Source organism: Ictalurus punctatus, chromosome 12 (assembly GCF_001660625.3).
Source record: "Ictalurus punctatus breed USDA103 chromosome 12, Coco_2.0, whole genome shotgun sequence".
In the NCBI taxonomy this organism is placed as follows: Eukaryota; Metazoa; Chordata; class Actinopteri; order Siluriformes; family Ictaluridae; genus Ictalurus; species Ictalurus punctatus.
This window is the reverse complement of record NC_030427.2, coordinates 272010-294979: the sequence shown is the minus strand read 5'-3', so window position 1 is coordinate 294979 and position 22970 is coordinate 272010. Positions and strand designations below refer to the sequence as shown.

General features: G+C 45.3%; 1 long non-coding RNA gene across 1 annotated transcript; it reads left to right on the top strand.

Annotated features, from left to right (window-relative positions):
• The first annotated feature begins 18306 nt into the window (after window positions 1-18306).
• LOC128634161 (uncharacterized) lies at window positions 18307-20354 on the top strand. The gene is made up of 2 exons (XR_008397417.1): window positions 18307-18527; window positions 20026-20354. It is a non-coding gene; the product is annotated as an uncharacterized LOC128634161 (long non-coding RNA).
• Window positions 20355-22970: the final 2616 nt, after the last annotated feature.

Here is a 22970-nt window from a genome sequence, read left to right as displayed (position 1 = left end):
AATATGTCCTAAAGGAGCAGTGAAGTTCTTTCGCACATTGTTCTTGATACACACTTCACATCTATTCAACGCATAGTCCACCATACTGGCCAGAAATGGGGACCACCATTCCTGACGGATTTTTCGGATAGTTTCGGTTCTATGGGCATGATCCAAGCCATGGGCTTCTTTGATCAAGAGCGGGAGGTAACTGGCTGGGGCTATACACAATCCTTCTATGCTGCGCCACAATCCAGTACCCGCCTCTTTTCTCGCCCCCCGTTTTATCCACGCCGATACTTCAGCCACACCTGTGGTGTTCTGCAGCTCCACCAAGTGGGCCACATTGTCTACCTGCGGATGCCGCATCAGACTTTCCCCAGGCTGAGTTAGGGCCATCATCTGCCCCGGCCCTACGGCAGCTTTCTTAGCTGCCTCATCCGCCAGTGAGTTCCCTTTAGTGATAAAGGAGTCATCGGTCCTATGTGCCCTGCATTTCACTACAGCTAATTTTGCGGGCAATGTCATAGCATATAGTAAATCTGAAATCGCCTCCCCGTGGGTCACGGCGGTCCCATCTGCCCGCTGGAATCCCCTTTGAGCCCAGATTGGTCCAAACACATGGCAGACTCCATGAGCATAGGCTGAGTCCGTATATATATTGCAACTCTCATTACGGCCCAAATTACATGCAGCTGTCAACGCCCGTAGTTCAGCTAGCTGGGCCGAGCAGGGTTGGGGGAGCGGAACACTCATCACTACCTCAAACGTCGCCGGGTTTCGTCGTGCTTCTACTACTGCCAACCCAGCCTTATTGCCCGTATTAGTACGATAACAGGAACCGTCCACAAAATACGTATGCTTAGCATTATCAATAGGGCAGTTCTCCAAATCTGAACGCGCTTTCAAAAATATCTCTGATACTGCTACGCACTCATGGGGTACACCATCTATCGGGGTTACCAGTTTATCGGCCGGATTCACCGTGGTGCACCGTTCTATGGTGAGCTCCGGGGCTGACAGAATGGAGTCATATCCTGTTCGACGGGAGTTCGTTATCACAAAGGTCTGACTCGTTAGGAGCGCATGCAGTGCATGGGTCGTATATAATGTAACTGGGTGCCCCATGGTGATTGAGGACGCTTTCTGATATGCAAATGCGGCCGCTGCCAAAGACCGATAACAGGGGGGCATCCCTTTTTCCACGTTATCAAGAGCCGTGCTATAATAGGAGGTGGCCTGTTTTCCCATCCCTTGTTGCTGCTGAGTTAGGACGGCCGATGCGTACCCCTTTCTTTCGGATACATAGAGGTGAAAAGGTTTGCTATAATCTGGGTTAGCCAATGCAGGAGCGGTCATTAAGGCCATTTTAATATCTGCGAGTGCAGCTAGAGCTTCAGGAGTCCAGACGAGGGGGGCATTTGGCTGTGATTGGTCTGCTGCCTTAATCATATCCCGTAATGGTTGGACCCTTAGCGCGAACTCACATATCCATGGACGACTGAACCCCGCCATTCCTAGAAATGCCAACATCTGTCGCACGGTGGTTGGCTGTGGGGCCTTGCGTATGGCCTCTACATGCTTTGGTGCTATAGTACGGCTTTCTCCCTCTAACACACGACCTAGGTATTCCACCTTTTGTCTACAAAATTGCAACTTTTCTTTACTTACTTTGTGGCCATTTTCGGCCAACATTCTTAGAACCTTTAGAGAGTCGTGCTGGCATTGCTCTTTAGACGCACTACAAATCAAAAGGTCGTCGACATATTGCAAGATGGTGCTACGGCACTCCAGGGCTGAGAGGTCTTGAGCCAGTACCTGATTAAATATGGATGGGCTTTCACAGTATCCCTGCGGAAGTCTAGTGTATGTGTACTGCTGCCCTTCGTATGTGAAAGCAAACAAATGCTGTGAGTCTGGGTGCAGTGGCACGCTAAAAAATGCTGAGCATAAATCTATGACAGTATACCATTTGGTCCCTTCTGGAATGTTCGACAATAGGGTGTGTGGGTCTGGCACTACTGGTGTTTCCGGTATCACAATTTGGTTAATAGCACGCAAATCATGTACTAGCCTCCACTTCTCTGAGTCAGGTTTTCTAACTGGAAAAATGGGGGTATTGCACTGACTTCGCGTGGAGATTAGAACTCCGGCCTCTACCAATCCGTGTATTGTGGGCCGTATGCCTTCTCTAGCTTGCACTGACAACGGATACTGTTTCTGGTAGGGCAACCTTGCATTCTCTTTTACCTTAATCTGAGCTAGGTCGGCGGATTTAACCAACCCTACGTCGGTCGGATGTTTTGTCCATAGCTCTTCTGGAATAGTTTTCAGTATTTCCTCATTGTCCTGATCTTTTGCTGCCTTAACTGCCATTTGTAAACCACTCCGGTCCGTGTTCGTGCATATGCAGACACTAGTGGCCACGGCGGTATCAACTGCTGTTACTGAGATTCGCACAAACTTTCCATCAGGCGACTTGTGCAAGGATGGATTGGTAGTTGGCTTCCACTCTTGTACTTCTTTTGCCTGCCCTATCATTGGCTCTACCTCTTCCCGTTCCAGGCCTTTGGTGACCATGAGTGTGACATGGGGCGCTGTCCCTTCCAGCTGATACCAGTTAGCGATTCTATCTGGGAGCTTTATAATAGCCGCCACTCCCTGTGGGCCGCTTATTATTTCCATGGTTTTAATGTCCATTACTTGTCCCTGTTCCATGTCCTCCCAAAGCTGAGCATATTCCTGGTCTCGTCCACCGTCATCATTTTTAATAGTGCAATATAAAGGGGCCTCCACTTCGGTGCAATCGGGCCGCATGTACTGTAACCATGGTTTCCATTCTGCGTATCTGTGCCAGAGTTCCGAGTTAGCTGGATCGGACATCTCTAGCCAGTATACCATCCTCACATTACGGGCGGTGCTAGGTGGCTCGTCCAACAGTAAGAATTGTGTGGATATTGATTTGGGGAACGTCACCCAAATCCCAGTCACTTCGCACTGTATCTGAGCTCCCAACTTACACAGGGCATCACGTCCCAGTAAGTTAACAGGCGCTCCTGGCGAATATAACAGTGGTGCTTGTATTGTCACACCATCCAGAGATAGTTCTTGAGGCTCGGTGAATCGTAAGGTCTGTATTTTTCCTGAGAAGCCCATAGTTTGAATAGCCTTACAGGTGAGGGGGAGCTGTGAACCTTCTTTCCCTATACTTGAATATGTAGCTCCAGTGTCGATCATAAAAGGTGCTTGCAAGGTGTTTCCGATCGTCACTGTAACAGTTGGCTCTTGTTCTGGATGCAGTGTGGTGACGGACTGCATGAGCTCCCCCCTGGGCTTCTCTCGGCCTCCTCAACTCTGGCTGGGTCCCGGCTCCCCATAGGGGCCATACATGGGGCCACCTTGGGGTACTGGGGGTAGCGGTTGGCACCGAGGTGGCATTCCATAGCTCTCCGGTGCTCTCGGTCCAAGCACCTGACCTCTTCTTTCAGCCCTATCCACACGGTCTCCCCAAGTTGGTCGTGGGACATGTGGACAATTTCTCCTGAAGTGGCTAGGATCACCGCATCCCCAACACCCTTCAGTTGCCATATTTGGCCTGGGCAAAACTCGACCCCGTCCGTATCCTCGTCCCCTCCCCCAGGCAGGTGGCATTCCCGGGTGCATGGGGGCCCTCATATGATATATGTAATCCATCTGGTCGGGGTGCAGCATAGTAGTTATGTGTGGGACTTGCTGTTGTGGGTGGGTTTGGTATCCCTTGGCCAACAGCATAGGGTCAGCCTGTGCTGGGGCTGACGCTTGTGTATGGGGCACCATCACTGCCGCTTGTTTAATGTGCTCCCTCCTCCGTTCCTTCTCTTCCTGTTTAGTCCTGGTCAGTTCGCCGAGCTGTGCTTTATAGAGTTGGCTCATTAGGGTTTCAGTGGCATCTTTAGCTTCTTTTTTCAGCTTCCTGTGTTGCTCCACGTGATGGGTCACATGTGCCAGAAATGAAGCCCATTCCATTGCGTTGAGCCCCACCACTTCCTCTAACTTCTTCTGTACCTCCCCAGGGAGAGCCTTCTTCAATAGCAGTTTGAACAGTCCCACACTTGCCACTGAATCGTCCCATTTGGCACCCGTTTCATCCCTCCATTTATCTTGAAACTTTTGTATGAAGGTTATCACGTTTTCTTCGTCTTTCAGTTTTATATTTTCAAGCTTCCCAGGGTCCATCTTAGCCGGATACATACTCCTCACAGCATCCCATATTTCTTGTCGGTATAGGCCAAACGGGATGGCATCAGCCTTGGGGTCGTCTATCAAATCCCTGTGTTCTGCCCCATCGAAAATTTCTTCAGCCCGTCCCTTGCCCACTGTTTGGCAGAGAATGGCTTTGATATCGCCTATCGCCAGGTGCTGTCCTGATGTTTTTTCCTCAAACTGTGTAATCCATTTCTGCCCCCCTTCACACATGTTGGGTAATCGTTGGATCAGGCCCGTTAGGTCCATGAAACTCCAGGGTGCATAATGTAGGGCTTTTCCTTTAACCATGAGGGGCATCTGAGTAAGGCTGGGCTCCGACTGGGAGCGGGCATGCGCCAAGCATGCTGTGACACCAGGTTCGAATCTCACTGGGGGCCTCAGGCTTTCCCTGTTCCGTAGTGTTCTAGCTCCTCTAAGCTTCAAATCGTCCAAGTCCTCCTCCTCATTGACGTCTTGTTCAACTTTTCCTTCGTTGTCTGTTTCAGTCCCCTCGCTCTCAGTCCCCACTTGGTCGTCCAGTTCCATGTCTGAACTTACTTGCTTCTTCTTCTGCTGGTGATATATTAGGACTTTTGAGGCCTTACTCAGGCTTTTCACATGTTTTCCTGCTGACTGGTTCAGTGCTCTTCCCGACCTTTGTGATTTTGACTCTCCCAAACGCGGCTTGTGCGCATACTTATTTTTCACAGCAGTCGCCATTTGGAACGCTTGACCTGCGAGATTTTTCAATTCATCCATTTTACCCACGCCGTATGATATCCCGTCCTCTAGCCGTCGAATCCTGCCCTCCAATTCCTTATCCTCCTCGACAGCATATGGGGAGAGCACCACATCCCCCTCTATACGGACCATCCGCCCCACATTGTCTCTCGGCTCACTTTTTCCTCCTCCTTTGGTATGTGGAGCCCCTCGTGCTCCGTTTCCACCCTCGTGCCCTCTCTCGCTCCGACAACTTTCTTGATTGCCCCTGGTCCCATGCCCCTCCTGCTCCTGTATTTCCTCCAGTTCCTTGTCTTTGTGCTTGTGCACCATCGGCCGTGACCCTGGCCTCGGGGTGCTAGTGCTGGGGGGAATCTCCCTGTGCTCCGGCCACCCCGGAGTGCGGGTCCAGTTTTTCATATACTCCTGTAGTTCCCTGTCCCTCTCCTTGTTGCCTACCTGTGGGAGGTCCAGCCGTGGGCTTTCGTTCTCGACCGGGGTTCTATCCTCGTATCCGGCAGCTCCTTCCATTTTGATACGTTCTTCATCCTCCCGCATGCGATGCCTCATTCTTTGGTATCCGGTGAATGTTCCCTTTATGTCCACCTCAGTTTCCTTCCATTCATCTTCTCTGTCTTCCAGGTCTTGCATCATGTAGAGCCCGGCGGGTGGGGCACTTCCGACAGGTCTCACTGGAGGGCGGTACTGAGGATTATATGAGGGCGGGGCCTCGGCCAATTCCTCCTGAATGGCTTCTTTTATCTTTTTTCCTAGGCTTGCTTCCCTTTCTTCTTTCTTCCGTATCACCGCCTCTTTTCGTTCTCTCTGCCGCCTATCCTTCTCCTTCTCTTCTTTCCCTGCCTCCACAAACCAGTCCACTATCTTCTCTGTCTTCACACATTTCTCCCTCACTCTCAAGCCTTTTTTCTGTTCATTCCATACAGCTAATCTCTCTTTCATTATCTGGCATAGCTGTTCATCAAAAGTACCTTCCTCGGGCCATTTCCACTCACCACTAGTCTTCTCACTCCATTTTTTACAATAATGTCTAATGTCCTTCTCATCTGTACAGTGTTTGCTTATCACCCTCTCTATCGGGCTCATCTTTTTCTTACATTCAGCCATAACTCTGGTCGTGTCTCACACCTCTCAGCTCTTAAAGTCGGCCGCACACACCCCCCAAATCCACTAAGTTATGCCTCACAGCCAAATGTTTTCCTCCTACCTTGTCCGTTGTTCCCGCCTGCTTAGCCTATCTCGTACCGATTTATGCCCGCTTTTCCCTTCCGTCGGTACTTGGCCCAGCCAGCCTCCCTAGGGACTCACATACACTCAAAGTACATACACTCAATTTACTTATGATGATTAATTAATTAAGTTAAATGATTCAATTACTCTTATAAGTTTTAAGTTTAACTTTAGGTAATTCACACAGCCTCACACAACAGACAATTCTTACATGTTTACAATATTCTTAGACATAATATTTACCTATTCAACATTACCCAATTTTGGGTAATTAAACAAAAATTAAATTGTATTATTATTTGTCATTTAACTGAACAACACCTTCATAATTTATGGAATATAAATGAAAAGGTCCCAATGGACTGACTCCCTGATTTCTCAACAATTTTGTTATATATTACTGGTCTGGAAGTTCTTATTCACCCAATGGGCAGTCTGACAGATGCCTAAAATATTAAAAAACAAAAAAAATAAATGTTTTTTTTTTGTTTGTTTGTTTACAATTCTTGCATGCTCCTCCAGTTTTTAAAACAGCAGTTATTGATACCAATAAAGTTATAATACACACAGTCACACTCGACTCACAGAAAGTCCATATCAGATTCAAAACATTAAAACAAATTTAAAAACAAAAATCTCACACTGTTCTATATTAGTCAGCTCAATCTGAAGTGCGCACACACACACACATTTTTCTTCTTTTCCTTTTTTCCTTTCCACACAGAAGACAGGCCTGCTTGTGCAGATAAGAACAGATAGGAACACACACATACACCCCTTTCTATCAACAACGTCGGCACACTCATATACACATTGTGTCACACACTCTCTTACACATATTTAGTTATTACATACACACCATTGTGGTCTCAGAATATAAAACGCCTTCACACCAGCTCGCATGTATGAAGCTTACAGTCACATAAATTAAATACAACTTTTTCAAAAAAAAAAAAATTATTATTATTATTCTCCCTTTTTTTCCCCCCTTTTTTCTTTTTCCCTAAATCTTATCAAGCGTCAAATGTATGGAGCTCTCTTGTTCAGAGCACTAATAAATACTTTTTCCCTGTCTCCAAAACTTACACGCTCTCACACCACACTCATATTATACATATTATAAGCACATATATTTTAAGCACACACATTTGTTAGTACATATTCCATTCGTACACCGGGCATGCTGTATTGCACGACCCGGACCTGGGCCCAGGATTTATTCCCCTCTCTATCCAGCCCTGGAATCTAATCTATCTTTTATCTAATCCTTTTCCAGCGGTATTAGGGGTCCCCACCAATGCAGCCACCACTAGACTGCTAGTCAAGTCTAGTAGCCGGTATCTGGGGTCTGAGGCCTCATTTTCCACCTGCTTTCTATCCCCGCCCTGGAGTATTTCTCTATTTCTCTACTCTTTTTTCTACCTTTTTTCCCTTCCTCCAGCGGTATTGCAGGACTTTCACTCACACAACACATATACCATTTCTTTATTACAATTATAAAAAGTACATTCTACAATCTACACTTCTCTCTTACCTCTTCTCACTCACTCCAGGTTCTTTTGGAGACCCACTTAGTCTTTCTTCCCACCCCGGGGCTTCTCAATCGTAACAACAGACCACTAAAACAGAGCTTTGAAATAACAGGCGTCTGCAATGCCTTTTCCTATACGGCCTGTCTGTTGCTTAGAGAGCGAAGTCCCACGGGAGAGATTCCAGACATATAGATCTTAGCCCAGTCCCATCTGGGGTGCCAAATGTTGGCTCGAATTTAGCCTATTACCCAAAAACATTTAAAATTCAACTTAGAAGCCAATACTCACATCTACCTCTGAGACCAGTTGGAGATAGAAAAAATACACCAGCCGTGAGTGAGAAGAAGCAAGGGTCCAGCTTTATTGTTCCATTCCACCACACGAGATCCACACCGATGAGAATTCTCAGAAGTGATCCCCCATACCCTGAGCTTAAGCTCCAGTATTTATACTGTATTTACACACTAGATAACCCATAGGTTTCCAGAAAAGGCCTATTTCACTTACCCATAGAATTGAAACCAGGGGTTTTACTTTACACATAAAATCAGAACCCAGGCATTTCCAACAACCCAGGAAACAAAAACCCAGTGTTTCTATTTACCTAGGTTTTCAAAAACCAGGGTTCTCTTTTACCTAGGTTTTCAAAAACCAGGGTTCTCTTTTACCTAGGTTTTCAAAAACCAAGATTCCCATTTCCCTAGGTTAAAAAAATGACGTAAGCAAGACGACTAAACAACCGGGAGGGACCTTGGTCTTATCGTTATCTCGAGGGGGGGCAGCCACCCTTATAACTGGCTTTCTTCATGGTTCTCTAAAAATTAAGGCTTTCCTTGAGAGACGAGAATCTTCACCATCTGAATCATGAGTAAGTTATATTTTCCTGTTTTTTTCCTGTATTTCTCGTTTATAATTTATTTTCATATTTGCACTATATTTCTTAGTTTATATATATTTATACTACTTGAAAAGCGGTTTACTGTACTTCCAACTTCTTAATATCATTACAGTTCTACTGTCCTGCATATGCTACTATTCTGTTTTTTATAGAGTTTCTCTATCACTATAAGATATTATTAAAGTTATTCATGTGTGTTTATGTATGTTGTGTCTACTTGCCCGCCCTTGACTGCACGAGTGTGTGTGTGTGTGTGTGTTTTAGCACTCCTCAGCTCGTACACTTCTTTTTGACTTTTTTTTTTGACTATTACTGCTCTTAAATTGCTCGTAATTCCAATCTGTCAATGTCCGCCTAATCCCGCTTCTACGTGTCAAGGTGCCCGTTTTTCCTTCTTCTCCCTTATGTTTATTTTATGACATTTTTTATCCACAACACCCTCTCCTAACTCCCTAATTTGTATCTGCCTCAAAGTTATTTACTCACGCATGTGAATATCTACTGCCAGTTTTTATTGCTGTGGAGACAGGAGACAGCTAATACAGAAGAACAATTGTTGTACACTGAAACACAGAGTGTTTCATTCAACTCAAATCCACTCAGAATATAACCTGATCAAACATTGTTCTATGGATTTAGTTTATGCTTCTAACTGTTGATTATACATATAGATGATGTTTTTTAACCAATATTGATTATACAATAATGCTCAAGTAATAATTCTAAATGTTGGTTACATATTGAATTCACTTCATTAACATATCCAAATGTCAGTTACACATATTGTTTGCACTTCAAAGATATTTTCCATAGTATAAATATGAGGTAACACATAGGCCACATTCCCTTAATCATTAATAACAGTGACCCAGGGCAGCCAGGAACCTTGGGTTGATTTTTGATGATGGCTTGACCTTTACAGATCACACATCAACAACTGCATGGTCCTGTAGGTTCATTCTCTACAACATGAAGAGAATCAGACCCTATCTCACCGAACAGGCTACACAGTGTTGTGGATAAAAAATGTCATAAAATAAACATAAGGGAGACCTAGCATCCAGCAAAGGGGAGAGGAAGGACTGACGACGGGCACCTAGACACATAGAAGCGGGATTAGGCGGACATTGACAAATTGGAATTAGCTGGAATGAGCTGAGGAGTGCTAATACACACACACACACACACACACACACACACACACACACACACACACACGCTCGTACAGTCAAGGGCGGGCAAGTAGACACAACATACACACACACTCTCTCTTTCTCATACACACACATGAATAACTTTATAAGAATAATGAAAAAGGAGTAATAAGATATTATAATATCTTATAGTAATAGAGAAACTCTCTATAAAAAGACAGAATAGTAGGATATGCAGGACAGTAGAACTGTAATGATATTAAGAAGTTGGAAGTACAGTAAACTGCTTTTCAAGTAGTATAAATATATATATAAAATAAGAAATATAGAGCAAATATGAAAATAAATTATAAACTAGATATACAGGAAAATGTAAACTTACTCATGACTCAAATGGTGAAGGTTCTTGTCTCGCAAGGAAGGCCTTAATTTTAAGAAAGAACCATGAGGAGTCAGTTATAAGGGTGGCTGAGTCAAGCTGCCCCCCCGCGAGATAACAATAAGACCAAGGTCCCTCTAGGTTGTTTAGTCTTGTCCACGTTCTATTCTCTGGGTAATTCAAAACTCTAGTTTCTGATTCTCTGGGTAATTCAAAACTCTGGTTTCTGATTCTCTGGGTAACTGAAAACTCTGGTTTTTGATGTTCTGGGTTATTAGAAATGCCTGGGTTCTGATTTTATGTGTAAATTAAAACCCCTGGTTTCAATTCTATGTGTAAGTGAAATAGCCCTTTTCTGGAACATAAGAGTAAGGTAAATTAGCTCTTTTTTAACCCTATTGGTAGTGAGATCACAGTCTTCTTGAAACATATGGGTTATTTAGTGTGTAAGTACAGTATAAATACTGGAGCTTAAGCTCAGTGTATTGGGATCACTTTTGAGAATTCTCATCGGTGTGGATCTCGTGTGGTGGAACGGAACAATAAAGCTGGACCCTTGCTTCTTCTCACTCACGGCTGGTGTATTTTTTTCTATCTCCAACTGGGCTCAGAGGTAGATGTGAGTATTGGCTTCTATGTTGAATTTTAAGTGTTCTTGGGTAATAGGCTAGATTTGAGCCAACAACAGCTACATACTCTGTCTCTTACACCTCTACTCTGCACACTTTACTTTTCTAGACCTCAAAGATCTTGTATAGTAGCACTACTTGGATTGTTCTCCGCTTGATATAATATCTCTTTGCTTGTATTTCCTCATTTGTAAGTCAGTTTTGGATAAAAGCGTCTGCTAAATGAATAAATGTAAATGTAAACAATCGGTAAAACCAAGGAATATAGCTGTGATGTGCGGCAAACAGTTGTTGATCTTCACAAAATGGGAAGTGTCTATAAGAAAATAGCAGAAGCATTGAAAATGCCCATTTCCACCATCAGGGCAATAATTAAGAAGTTCCAGTCAGCTGGAGATGTTATGAATTGACCTGGAATTGGACGTGTGTCTATATCGTCTCAACACACTGAAGAGGACGGTTCGACTGGACAAAAAATCTCCAAGGTTCACGGCTGGAGAACTGCAGAAGTTAGTTGTGTCTTGGGGTCAGAAAGTCTCCAAAACTACAATCCAACGTCACCTACATCCTTCACCACAAGTTGTTTGGAAGGGTTTCAAGAAAAAAGCCTCTACTCATCCAAAAACAAACTCAAGCACAGGGGCATAAACTGGGCTGGGCATGCAGTTCTGTAGCCCCAAAGATCTTTTCTTTAGCCCTGAATCATTCTGCACTTGGAGCGATTTGTCACTACGTAACTGAACACATATGCCAAATTCCTATGACAAATGAATAAAAGAAGACAGCTTGTAATTTTATATCTTCAGTGAACGGAGGCGAGGCCAATCAGACAGGGTGTGCAGGAAAATACTGCCAAGCACAAGTTCACACAGTCAGTGTGAGGAAAAATGGATGCTGCTTTATTTTAAACCAGTAAATGAGTTGAAACTGAAACAGTAACATCCTCTCATGCTGAGCAGGAAAACAAGGTGTGTAAATATTTATATGAGTTTGTGAATATATATAAGTTACATGAAAATTATATGAGCAGAGCATAAGGACAGATAATATACTCTGCACTGCACTGTAGCGGCTAAACCCATACAGTGATAACTTAGACGAGCAAACACATGGGCTAACACACAAATACCTGACTATCCCAGATGTCTGTAAAAACGACCACATCGTCGAGGTAGGCTTCACAGTTCTCTACATCTCCCAATACCTGTGCCATTAGCCGCTGAAATGTAGCTGGAGCATTTTTTAGACCAAAAGCCATAACCGTATATTGGAGGAACCTGTCTGGTGTTGCAAATGCGGAAATCTCAGATGCACATGGTGTGAATGGAACCTGCCAGTAACCCTTTAGAAGGTCCAGTTTTGTGACAAAGTTTGCATTTCCGATTCGGTCAACACAATCTTTTATTCTTGGGAGGGGAAACGAATCCGCTTTAGTTAAAACATTGACTTTTCTATAATCTGTCCAGAACCTATAGCTTTTGTCAGGCTTTGGAACTAGTAGGCAGGGCGAGCACCAGGGACTACAGCTAGGCGCAGCAAGACCATTCTCAAGCAAGTAGTCTGTTTCTTCTGTCATAATGGCACGTTTAGTGGGATTAACCCTGTAAGCATTTTGTTTAACTGGGGTATTATTACCCACATCAATGTCATGTCTGAGGACAGTAGTATGAGAAGGGGTATCAGAAGAAAGTGATGGATATTTCTTTAAAAGACTTATTAAGTCACCCTGGGCTGGCTCTGACAAGTGCGCAAGTTTAGACTGGATATTTGCCAGCCATTCAGAGTTTGGTAACTGATCACAGGGAAAACAAGCCCTACCTAAACTGAGACCATCCACCTCAGGAGAATACTCAGATGGTGGCACGCTCATAGAGGCAGCAGCTACTGACGTGACAACAGCAACTGAAGAGCCAACATCCATGGTAGCACGAGAGATATAAGGCTTGAGCATATTCTCATGGCACACACGAGACTTTCGTTTCCAGTCAGGGGTTTTCACAACATAGTCTGTATCACTCAATTTAGACTCAATAACATAAGGACCTGGGAACCTAGCCTGGAGAGCAGAGCCGGGTAATGGCAGAAAAACCAAAACCTTGTCACCCGCTTGGAATGTATGCACCACAGCCTTTTTATCAAAATGAACCTTCATACAGGCCTGAGAGGATGCCAGAGAACTTTTGGCTAACTCAAAAACAATATGTAGGTGCTCACGAAAGGAACTAACATAATCTAGGACATTCCTAGTTGGGGGTTTCACCGGACTTGGAGACAAGCTCTTCCTGTAAAACCTTTAAAGGTCCACGAACAGAGTGCCCAAAGACTAACTTGGCAGGACTGAAACCAAGTGACTCTTATCACAGATAGTAAACAATAATGGGGAATCCCTTCATCCCAGTCTTTTCCCTGACCTAAACAGTAGGTCCGAAGCATAGACTTCAATGTCTGGTGGAAGCGTTCAAATGCACTCTGGGATTCTGGGTGATAAGCACTAGAAACCTGATGACGCACGTTCGGTTGTGTCATAACCTTCCTGAACTTAGAAGACATAAAATTTGAACCCTGGTCTGACTGGATGTATTTTGGCAAACCAAAGGTGGTACAAAACTTGAAAGACATGGGAACGCAGGGGTATAACTTTAGAAGTTATAGAGTTTAGAAGCTACAGAACGCAGGGGTATAACTTCAAGGCACCTAGTAGCAGCACACATCAAAGTTAGTAGGTATGAATGACCAGACTTGGTTCGGGGAAGGGCACCCACACAGTCTATTAAAATTGTTTCAAAAGGTTCTCCCATAACAGGTACAGGTTGAAGTGGAGCAGGGGGAACAACCTGATTTGGCTGCTCTGCAACCTTACACACATGACAGGAGCGGCAATACCTGGCAACCTCTGACCACATAGCAGGCCAAAAAAAATGCCTTAAAACATGGTCATATGTCTTCCTCACACCAAGGTGACCAGCGTGATAATGGTCATGGGAAATACTCAACACCTGGGTTCGGTATGGTTTTGGAAGCACAAATTGAAAAACTGACCTCGAATCATGCTCAGAGTTCGAGGGAGTCCACTTACGCATCAATACATCCCCATCAAAGAAATACACAGTACAACATTGAGGTAACTTTGCCCCATCTACAGCAGCAGCCATACAGTGAGAAAGCGAAACATTTGTTTTCTGGGCAGCCACAAGCTGTTCTCGCCCAACACCCCATTTACCACACTCTTCTTAAGATACTGAAGAAGTTTTAGATTCGGGAAGAACCCCAGGACTAGAACACAAATCTTGATTTTCAAACAAGGGATCATCACTACACATAAAAGAGTCTGAAATATCGACAGCACCTTTCATTTTGTGAGCTTGGGCACGTGTCACTACACAGGAACTGAAGACAGAGGGAAACTCACGCAAAAGCTCATCACTCTCATGCAACACGGGAGCGTCTGTTAAAACAGGTAAATGGAAAACCTTTCCACCAGCTAAATCATTACCACAAATAAACAAAACTCCCTTAACTGGCAACTGAGGTCGAACTGCAACCTTAACGAAGCCAGACACCACCTCAGAACGAAGATAAACCATACACTGTGTCGCGACCGGCAGAGTGCCGGCGCACATAAGAAGGAAATCGCTCCTTCTCCAACTGCCGCACCGGCACGACGTGGGCAGCCTCCTGCCGAACATTCCGCCAGCCGGAAGGACCGCCGCGGCAGGGCGGGGCTGACGCGACTCCGGCCAGCGATTGGCGGATCCAACGGGGAAGTCCCACCACTCAGGCGACGGTGGAGGAGGATAAAAGGGCGCGCTTCCGGCTGGGAAGGGGGAAGAGAATATCGCAGCGTCAAGACGGACTCCGTGCGTGTTTGCAGCGATTCGCAATCTCCGATCACGACGGTAACCTCACGCCCCACGCTAATCTCTCTCTCCCTCTCTCTCTCTCTCCCTCTCTCCAGAAGGCGCACGCGCGGACGAAACCGCCGGATAGTGCGAGTCGCACACACGGAGGACGCCGGCTCGGGAAAACCCCCGCCCCGCCTCGGGAATCCCGCCTCCGCCACGAGTAGACTCCGCCGGCCGTCACGCCTTCACAAAACCCCGCACTCTTCCACTTATAACCCATTCACCTCACCCTAGCCACAATAAACCACCGCTTGCAACCATCCTTCTGTCTCCTGTGGGTCTGTACGCCGCCCTTCCCCGGGCTAATTCCTCACAACTGGTGGAGGATGCAGGCGTAGTACAGACCCGCCTACCACACAAAAAAAAAAATAAAATAAAAAAAAATAATAATAATTTTATAAATAAACGCGTTAGAGAGAGGAAAAAAAAAAAAAAAGGAGCCCCCCCAAAATGGACCGCACCCTGCAATACCTGCCTCCAGCAGCACGCTGTGACACAGCAGCTCGCCGAGAGCCTTCAGGTCGCCATACAGACACTGATCGCCATGAGGACTGAGGCCCCCGCCGCCTCCGTGCCTCTCCCCGACGCAAGCAGTGAGATCCGCCGCCTACTACCCCCCCTCGGCCCCGAAGAGGACCTCGAGGCGTACTTCGAAGCCTTCGAGAGTATCGCCCGCCGGGAGGGGTGGGACCGTGAAGATTGGCCACGCGCCCTTGGCCCACTACTCACGGGAGAGGCCCGAACAGCCTACTATGCCCTCGAGCCGGAGGAGGCCGCAGACTACCTGGCGATGAAGGAGGGAGTCCTGGCATGGTGTGGCCGAACCCCTGGCCAGGCAGCTACTGAATTCCATCGCTGGGTTTATCGACCAGGTGCCCGACCACGGTGCCAGATGAGCGCCCTCATCCGGATCACCAAACGATGGCTCCGGCCGGATCGGCATACCGCCTCAGAGGTGGCAGAGAAAGTGGCGGTCGACCGTTTCCTGAGGGCGCTACCACGGGCAGAGAGACAGGCTGTGGGGGCATACGCCACAACTACGCCCCAGGAACTCCTGACTGTCCTGGAGCGAACCTTGGCCACCCTAGAGCTCGACCCCGGGGAGCAGCAGCACCTCGATCGGCCCCTCGGTGCCCAGGGCCCCCGGTCCGACCGCCAGACCCGGCCCTGCACCTGGAGGAACCCCCAGAGGGCGCCCACTTGTGAACACCCCCGAAATGAGTCCATGCCTACAGAGCCGGAGAGGGAAGCCGCCTGGCTGCTGACAAAACCATGGCTCGCAGGCTGCGCCCTCCATCAGCGGCAACCGCCGGAGGCACCCTCTTTGACGGTGTGGGTCGAAGGGAAACCGGTAACCGCCCTACTGGACACCGGGAGCACGGTGACCCTCGCCCAGCCCTCCATCCTGCCTGACGGACGCCGCCCAAGCGGGACGCTCACCATGACCTGCGTCCATGGGGACACCCGGGAAGTCCCCGCAGCCGAGGTCCAGATCCGGGGCGAAGCCGGCACCTGGCCCCTTCAGGTCGGAATCATCCCCAAACTCCCCGTGCCCCTCCTCCTGGGACGAGACTGGCCCGGATTCCGGGTGGTACCGAGAGCCGGGCCCCGGAGATCGCGGCGACGTGTGAAGGGGCAAGCAAGGATTGACAGGGTGGGCCCCATCGTCCGGGAGGCTGGCCTGACAGTGAACCCAAAGAAATGCCACCCAGGGCTGACGGAAGCCCAGTACCTGGGATACCGTATCGGACGGGGAATGCTGAAGCCCCAACTAAAGAAGATCGAGGCTGTGAAGGACTATCCGCGTCCGACATCAAAAAACCAGGTACGTGCCTTCTTGGGATTGGCGGGCTACTACCGCAGGTTCGTGCCTAACTTTTCTGCTGTAGCCTCTCCCCTCTCAGACCTTACAAAGAAGGGCCAGCCAGACCAGGTGAGGTGGACAGCCGATGCAGAAAGGGCCTTCCAGGCCCTAAAAGAAGCCCTCACCGACACCCTCTGGGCCCACCACCGAGCGGCAGTAGGCTCGGAGCTGGGGGGGGGGTACTGTCGCGACCGGCAGAGTGCCGGCGCACATAAGAAGGAAATCGCTCCTTCTCCAACTGCCGCACCGGCACGACGTGGGCAGCCTCCTGCCGAACATTCCGCCAGCCGGAAGGACCGCCGCGGCAGGGCGGGGCTGACGCGACTCCGGCCAGCGATTGGCGGATCCAACGGGGAAGTCCCACCACTCAGGCGACGGTGGAGGAGGATAAAAGGGCGCGCTTCCGGCTGGGAAGGGGGAAGAGAATATCGCAGCGTCAAGACGGACTCCGTGCGTGTTTGCAGCGATTCGCAATCTCCGATCACGACGGTAACCTCACGCCCCACGCTAATCTCTCTCTCCCTCTCTCTCTCTCTCCCTCTCTCCAGAAGGCGCACGCGCGGACGAAACCGCCGGATAGTGCGAGTCGCACACACGGAGGACGCCGGCTCGGGAAAACCCCCGCCCCGCCTCGGGAATCCCGCCTCCGCCACGAGTAGACTCCGCCGGCCGTCACGCCTTCACAAAACCCCGCACTCTTCCACTTATAACCCATTCACCTCACCCTAGCCACAATAAACCACCGCTTGCAACCATCCTTCTGTCTCCTGTGGGTCTGTACGCCGCCCTTCCCCGGGCTAATTCCTCACAACTGTAAAAAAAAAAAAAAAAATAATAATAATAATAATAATAATAATAATAATAATAATTTTGAGTTTAAGTTGTCCCCAAGTAAATTTTTAAGCTGACACAACAAATAGTTTTTTTAGTTTTTCAGTCAACTTAACATGTTTTCACTGTCAAAACTAGTTTGTGAGTTGAATGCTTTTCAGTTGAGAGTTTCTGTCACCTCAACTGAAAAGCATATGCTGAATCAATACAACAATGATGTTACATTCTGAACATTCATCACGAGATCTAACGTGAAGTGCGAAGCAGACAGAAGACGATAGATGTTGTCGGGCAAGATTGAAATCTTCCACCATTGTCAAATTTGGTAAGTAAATATTTGTTCATATTGATTTCATCACTTGTAAAAACAACATGTACTATATAATAGTATATTGTTTATAATAGTAAACAATACATGTATTGTTTACGTCATTTCTACATCGAATTAAACCGCAGCTAACCCACACATAGTTTGGCTAATCTTATTAAATTGTTGCTAGCCAACGAACTAAACCTAAATATCTATAAAAGTAACGAAACAAAACTAGCTACGTATTATTTCTTCTAGTCACTTAATACATGTTTAATATATCAACAATTTCTCTCCATGAGTTGCAAAAATCAGCGGGGAGGTTAGCCTGAGGAAGATATTCACAGGCAACATGATAAGCTATTCTCCAAGATATTGATACATATCACAATATGTAAATATGTGTGTGTGCACCGCATTCAGTGTTAATTTATCTATTTTATTTTATTTCTTTTTTAATGTGAATGCGAGAATACAGAGCAGGAAGTGTGTGGTGTTACAAGAGCAAAAACCGTGAGAGATAACTTAATTAAGTGCTCGCGCACTGTGTAGTGAGGTGTCGTTCATGAATGAATCGTTCATTTTGAGCGAATCTTTAATATGATTCGGGAACAACGAGTTGTCTCAGAGAGTGATTCGTTCATTTTTGGACGCGTATGCGCAGCAACATCCCCACAGGTTCTGTACCGGAAACAGAACTGATTAGTTCACCTCTGGAGTCTTTGGTTCACTTCACAGCCCCACTGCCTTCGGAATATGGGGCAGTCACATGATGAACGAATGCCTCGAACCTGAAGACTTGAGACGTGAACTAATCAAATGTGACGTGACAAAAGAAGAACGACTCGGATCGGGAGGTGAGGTGAACTAACAGACTGCGTAGCCTAGTGCTATGTAATTAAATAATAATTTATGTTTCTCATAATTCGGCCTTGGTTGCATTAGCCTATAGTTTATTTTTTATTCCAAATGTGATCAACGTTTGCATAAGTCCTAGATGTGTTGGGGAATTTAACATGTAACATTTTAATTTTATTCTGTTGAAATGAACGAAGTGACTCAAAAAAAAGATTAGTTCATTTTGCTGAACGAGATTTAAAGATCCGAGTCATTAAAATGATCCGAACTTCCCATCACTAAACTGTCTGACTCGGGCACCCGCATGCTTTCTGTGTGGGCGCGTGCTCTGTGATGTGTGCTTACGTTAACACAGGTGAGTGGTCAAGTAAACAAATTTACAGGCCAAGTCCTATCTTAAGTGGATGAAAACAGTCATATACTACAATGCATCGCATATAATATCGTTAAAGTTAATAAAACAACAAAGGAAAAGATAAGTCATCATTGCTCTGAGTTACTTTACTCCTGAATGGTTGTGTTAATATTTGTGACTATGGTTGCACTTAGATTTTAAGCAGTTTGTTTAAATATGCAAGTCTTTAAATGTAATATATATATATATATATATATATATATATATATATATATATATATAACTTGTAATTTTCTGATGCTCCTGCTTCCACTGTAATGCGAATGTGGTGAGGTGTGCCGAGATTAAACGTTACCCTTGTTAACTACGTGGCCAATGAGCTCTCTTCCTAGGATAGTATATAAGCTGTTGTTTAGGCCTTACGGAATGCGTCATGGTCAAAAACCCGCCCCTTCCCTTTGTTGCTACGGACTGCAGAGTGTGACGTTGGGCTGTGGAGACTGTGCATGTGTGGTGTGCTGCTTGCTCTCAGTGCGGTGTGCCGTCAGGGCTCTCATCTGTGTAGCATGGCAGTTTAATGTAGCCCCGGTCGGAGCGCCAGCTGCTGCTGTCACAACTATTAAAGAATACTTTATCATAATAAAGAAGCTATCATATGATTTTCGTATGTTCCGTCGTGAGTATTAAATGGTCTGCACTTATATAGCCCTTTTATCCAAAGCGCTTTACACTGTGTCTCATTCACCCGTTCACATACACACACCAATGGTAGCAGAGCTGCCATGCAAGGTGCTAACTTGCCATCGGGAGCAACTTGGGGTTCAGTGTCTTGCCCAAAGACACTTCGGCATGTGGAGTCATGTGGGCCGGGAATCAAACCACCAACCCTATGATTAGTGGACAACCCGCTCTACCACCTGATCCACAGCTCGTCCTTGATCTTGCATGCATTAAGTGCAGGCTGAGTGAGAGCAGTCATTTTGGTATAGCCCCCCCTCACGGAGCCACGTTGCCGCTCTGAGGCTGCTTTGAGCTGCTTTTGGCTGCTTTTGGCTGCTTGATTCTGTTTGGTTTTGCTGCTTTGTTTTGTTGTTTTGTTTTGTGTTGGTTACTGCACTTGTGTTTTTGTTTTCTCCTTGTAGGAGCTGAGTGCTTCCAGAGGCTGGGGGAGGTCCTTTGCTGCACCTTGGGCTTTACTTAATTAAGGGTTGTTATTATTGCTGTGTTTATTTGCAGTGAATTTTGTGGGTATGATTCTGATTAGTGGGGTGATTTTCCCTTTTGTACAGCTGGTGCTGTCGTGCTAGCCTGCCCTTCATACAGGAAGCCTCAGTCCTCCTATGATTATTGTTCATTTTCTCTTGTGACTGTTTTATTTGACCAACGCCTGACTGTGTTGGCTGCTTTTTTTTAAAAATAATTCTTGGCCAGTTTTTTTAACTTCAAAATAAAATGTATTTTTGTATGGAAACCCATGCGTCTTGCCTGTTCTAAGTGGAACGTATTTGTGTGTCTATATTTGGGTTATTTTCCCCGTTTCCTCGGGGTGGCGTAGTTGTTGTAAAACGAGTCACACTGCTGCACTCCCTCATTAGCTTTGCTTACAATATCAATATGTATATGAACGGCTGGCCATGAAATATATCAAGAGATTTGGTGAGAATCTATTACTTTGGTCCTGATCTTGCTTGTGTACACTGTTTATTACATTTTTTAACGACTTTTTTTTCTTTTCTTCATAGAATTATTTCAGGCACAGAAGTAACTTTGTCTTTTTTGTCATACCCAATATGAAACAAATATTAAACTTGCATTTTTTGTTCTTTTACCTAAAGTAAAATGTAACTTTATGGACTTGGCAGCAGTGCTGTAGTACTTTGGAATGGAACCTCATGACCTTTGACCCGCACTGTGAAAATTCAAATGCCTTTTTTTTCAGTGTTGTTTAACATGTTTCTGTGTCATGTTTGTTTGATGTTCTGTATTGACTGAATGTCAGCGCAGAATTCACCAGACTTGTGTCGATGGACCTGAGCAAGTTCTTTTATGAGGGTCTTGACAAACACACGTCTCAAAGCTGCTGTATTTGTACCGCTCAAGGCGCTATGCAGACATCACAGAAATGAATGCCATACTGGAGAGCCTGGATAAAAATGTGAGTAGATTTATTTAAAGTGTACTTGTTTTGTAAATACTGTGGTCATTTCCTTTCTTGCTATTTCTCTTTTCCTGCATAATTTGAATATCAAACATTTGTACTTTTGAGGCATCAAATAAATGGAAGAGGGTTGCAGTACAGTTGGGGCTGCCACTGTCCATGCGGGAGAATCCATCTCAGTTCTTAAAGATCTGTGAGGAAAGTAAGAAGGGATGTTGGAAGAAATTCAGATAACAGAAGTCCATGTATTGATATTTCCAGATATTTTGATGGAGTTTACCTTATTTTATTTTCATGACAGATGATAAATTTCAGGAAGTTGTACTGTATTTTTTTACCACCTTCTGATATTAATGCATCTTGTGTGATAACTAGTAAAGTTAAGATCGGTTCACTCATGCTGTTCTTAAGTCGCTGCGCTTGTGAGGATGTATGTGTGAAAGCACATTTTAAAGTTTGTTGTTGTTTTTAATACAGCGCACAGATTCTGAAGAAGAGTTAATCAAGGGCGTGACTGTTGGAATCAGTACAGTTGTGGATGATGTGATGGACCCTATTCCATGTGACTGCAGTGATGTAGCTTTTGTAATCGAAAAGGTTGTCGTTCTACACAATTTTGGTGATGTACCAAATGCATTTGTCAACTTGATGGGATTGCTTTATGCACTTAACATAAACTACCCCAAAAACTTCAAATACACCTTTGAGGTGATTCAGAGGCTGTTCATGAACATTGCAGCTGATGCCTGCAGTGCACGAGTACATTCACTTAAAAATAAACTGCTGAAGTAGAGATGGGTGTTATGCATTTCTGTAAAAGAGATTTCATGTGGTGGTGTGTTATGTGTATGTTAGTTTCTAAGAGAGTTTTGTTTTATATTTTCACCTTTAAACACTGGGCAAATGAAATGTAATTTTGCTAGGCAAAAACAGATTTCTGCTTGCACTTTCTGTTTATTTTGAGAAATTCATGTCATTGTATTTAAAAAAAAAAAAAATTGTAATAGATTTCTGTTTACTCAAATTGATCTTACCACAATATAAAAACCTTTTGCTTAGAGAGTTAAAAAAAACACTGGCTATTGTAGCTCTGGATATTTGAATCTGTTTGACTTGTTCTGTTTACATTTGTAAATTTATAAGTGAAACAATTGATCAAGTCTTTCATATGGAAAATGGGTTGCTATTTATTTGGTTGAACTTGCTAATGCAAGTTAGGAAAATAAGCCACATTAAGTTAAATGAACTTGAATTTTAGTACAGATAGCTTGAAAAAGTTAAGTTCACCTTACCTTTATAACAGTATTTCAACTGTACTCGGGAAGTCTGCATTACTTGAAAGGAGTAGTTGGGTCAATTATTTAATTATGTCAACAAAACTTTTTAAGTTGAAATGACTTATTTTGCATAAATACAACTTAACTAAGTCAAAGCAAAAAGACAACTCAATAAGTTAAGTTGCATGAACAGATATATATATTTTTACAGCGTATGCAATGGGGCCTTCACTACACCAAGTTCAATGCCCTGAACTAGAACATCTACGCCACAGCTAGAGTGCTCAGACAAAGGAAGGACACCTTCCACCATAAAGGACTGAGCGGCTCCGGGGTCTCTCAGAATACACAGTGGTTTACGGTCAGAGAGCAAAACTACGCCATCCAGAATAAAAGGTTCAAACGCAGCATCAACTGAGGAAAGTGAATGCAAACTGTCAGTGTTGTCGTTGTACCTGCACTAAAACCACACTCTTAGGACTGTTTGTGCTTTCCGTGGATTTTTGCATATTAAAACGGGACCAGCAGCAATGAGGTGACCAGATTCGCGACAGTAAAAACATTCACGGGACTCACTAGCACTTCTAGATGCGCTCACAGGAGCGTTGGAGCTGTAGCTGCGATCAGAAAGATCACCACGCGGAGGGGAGAA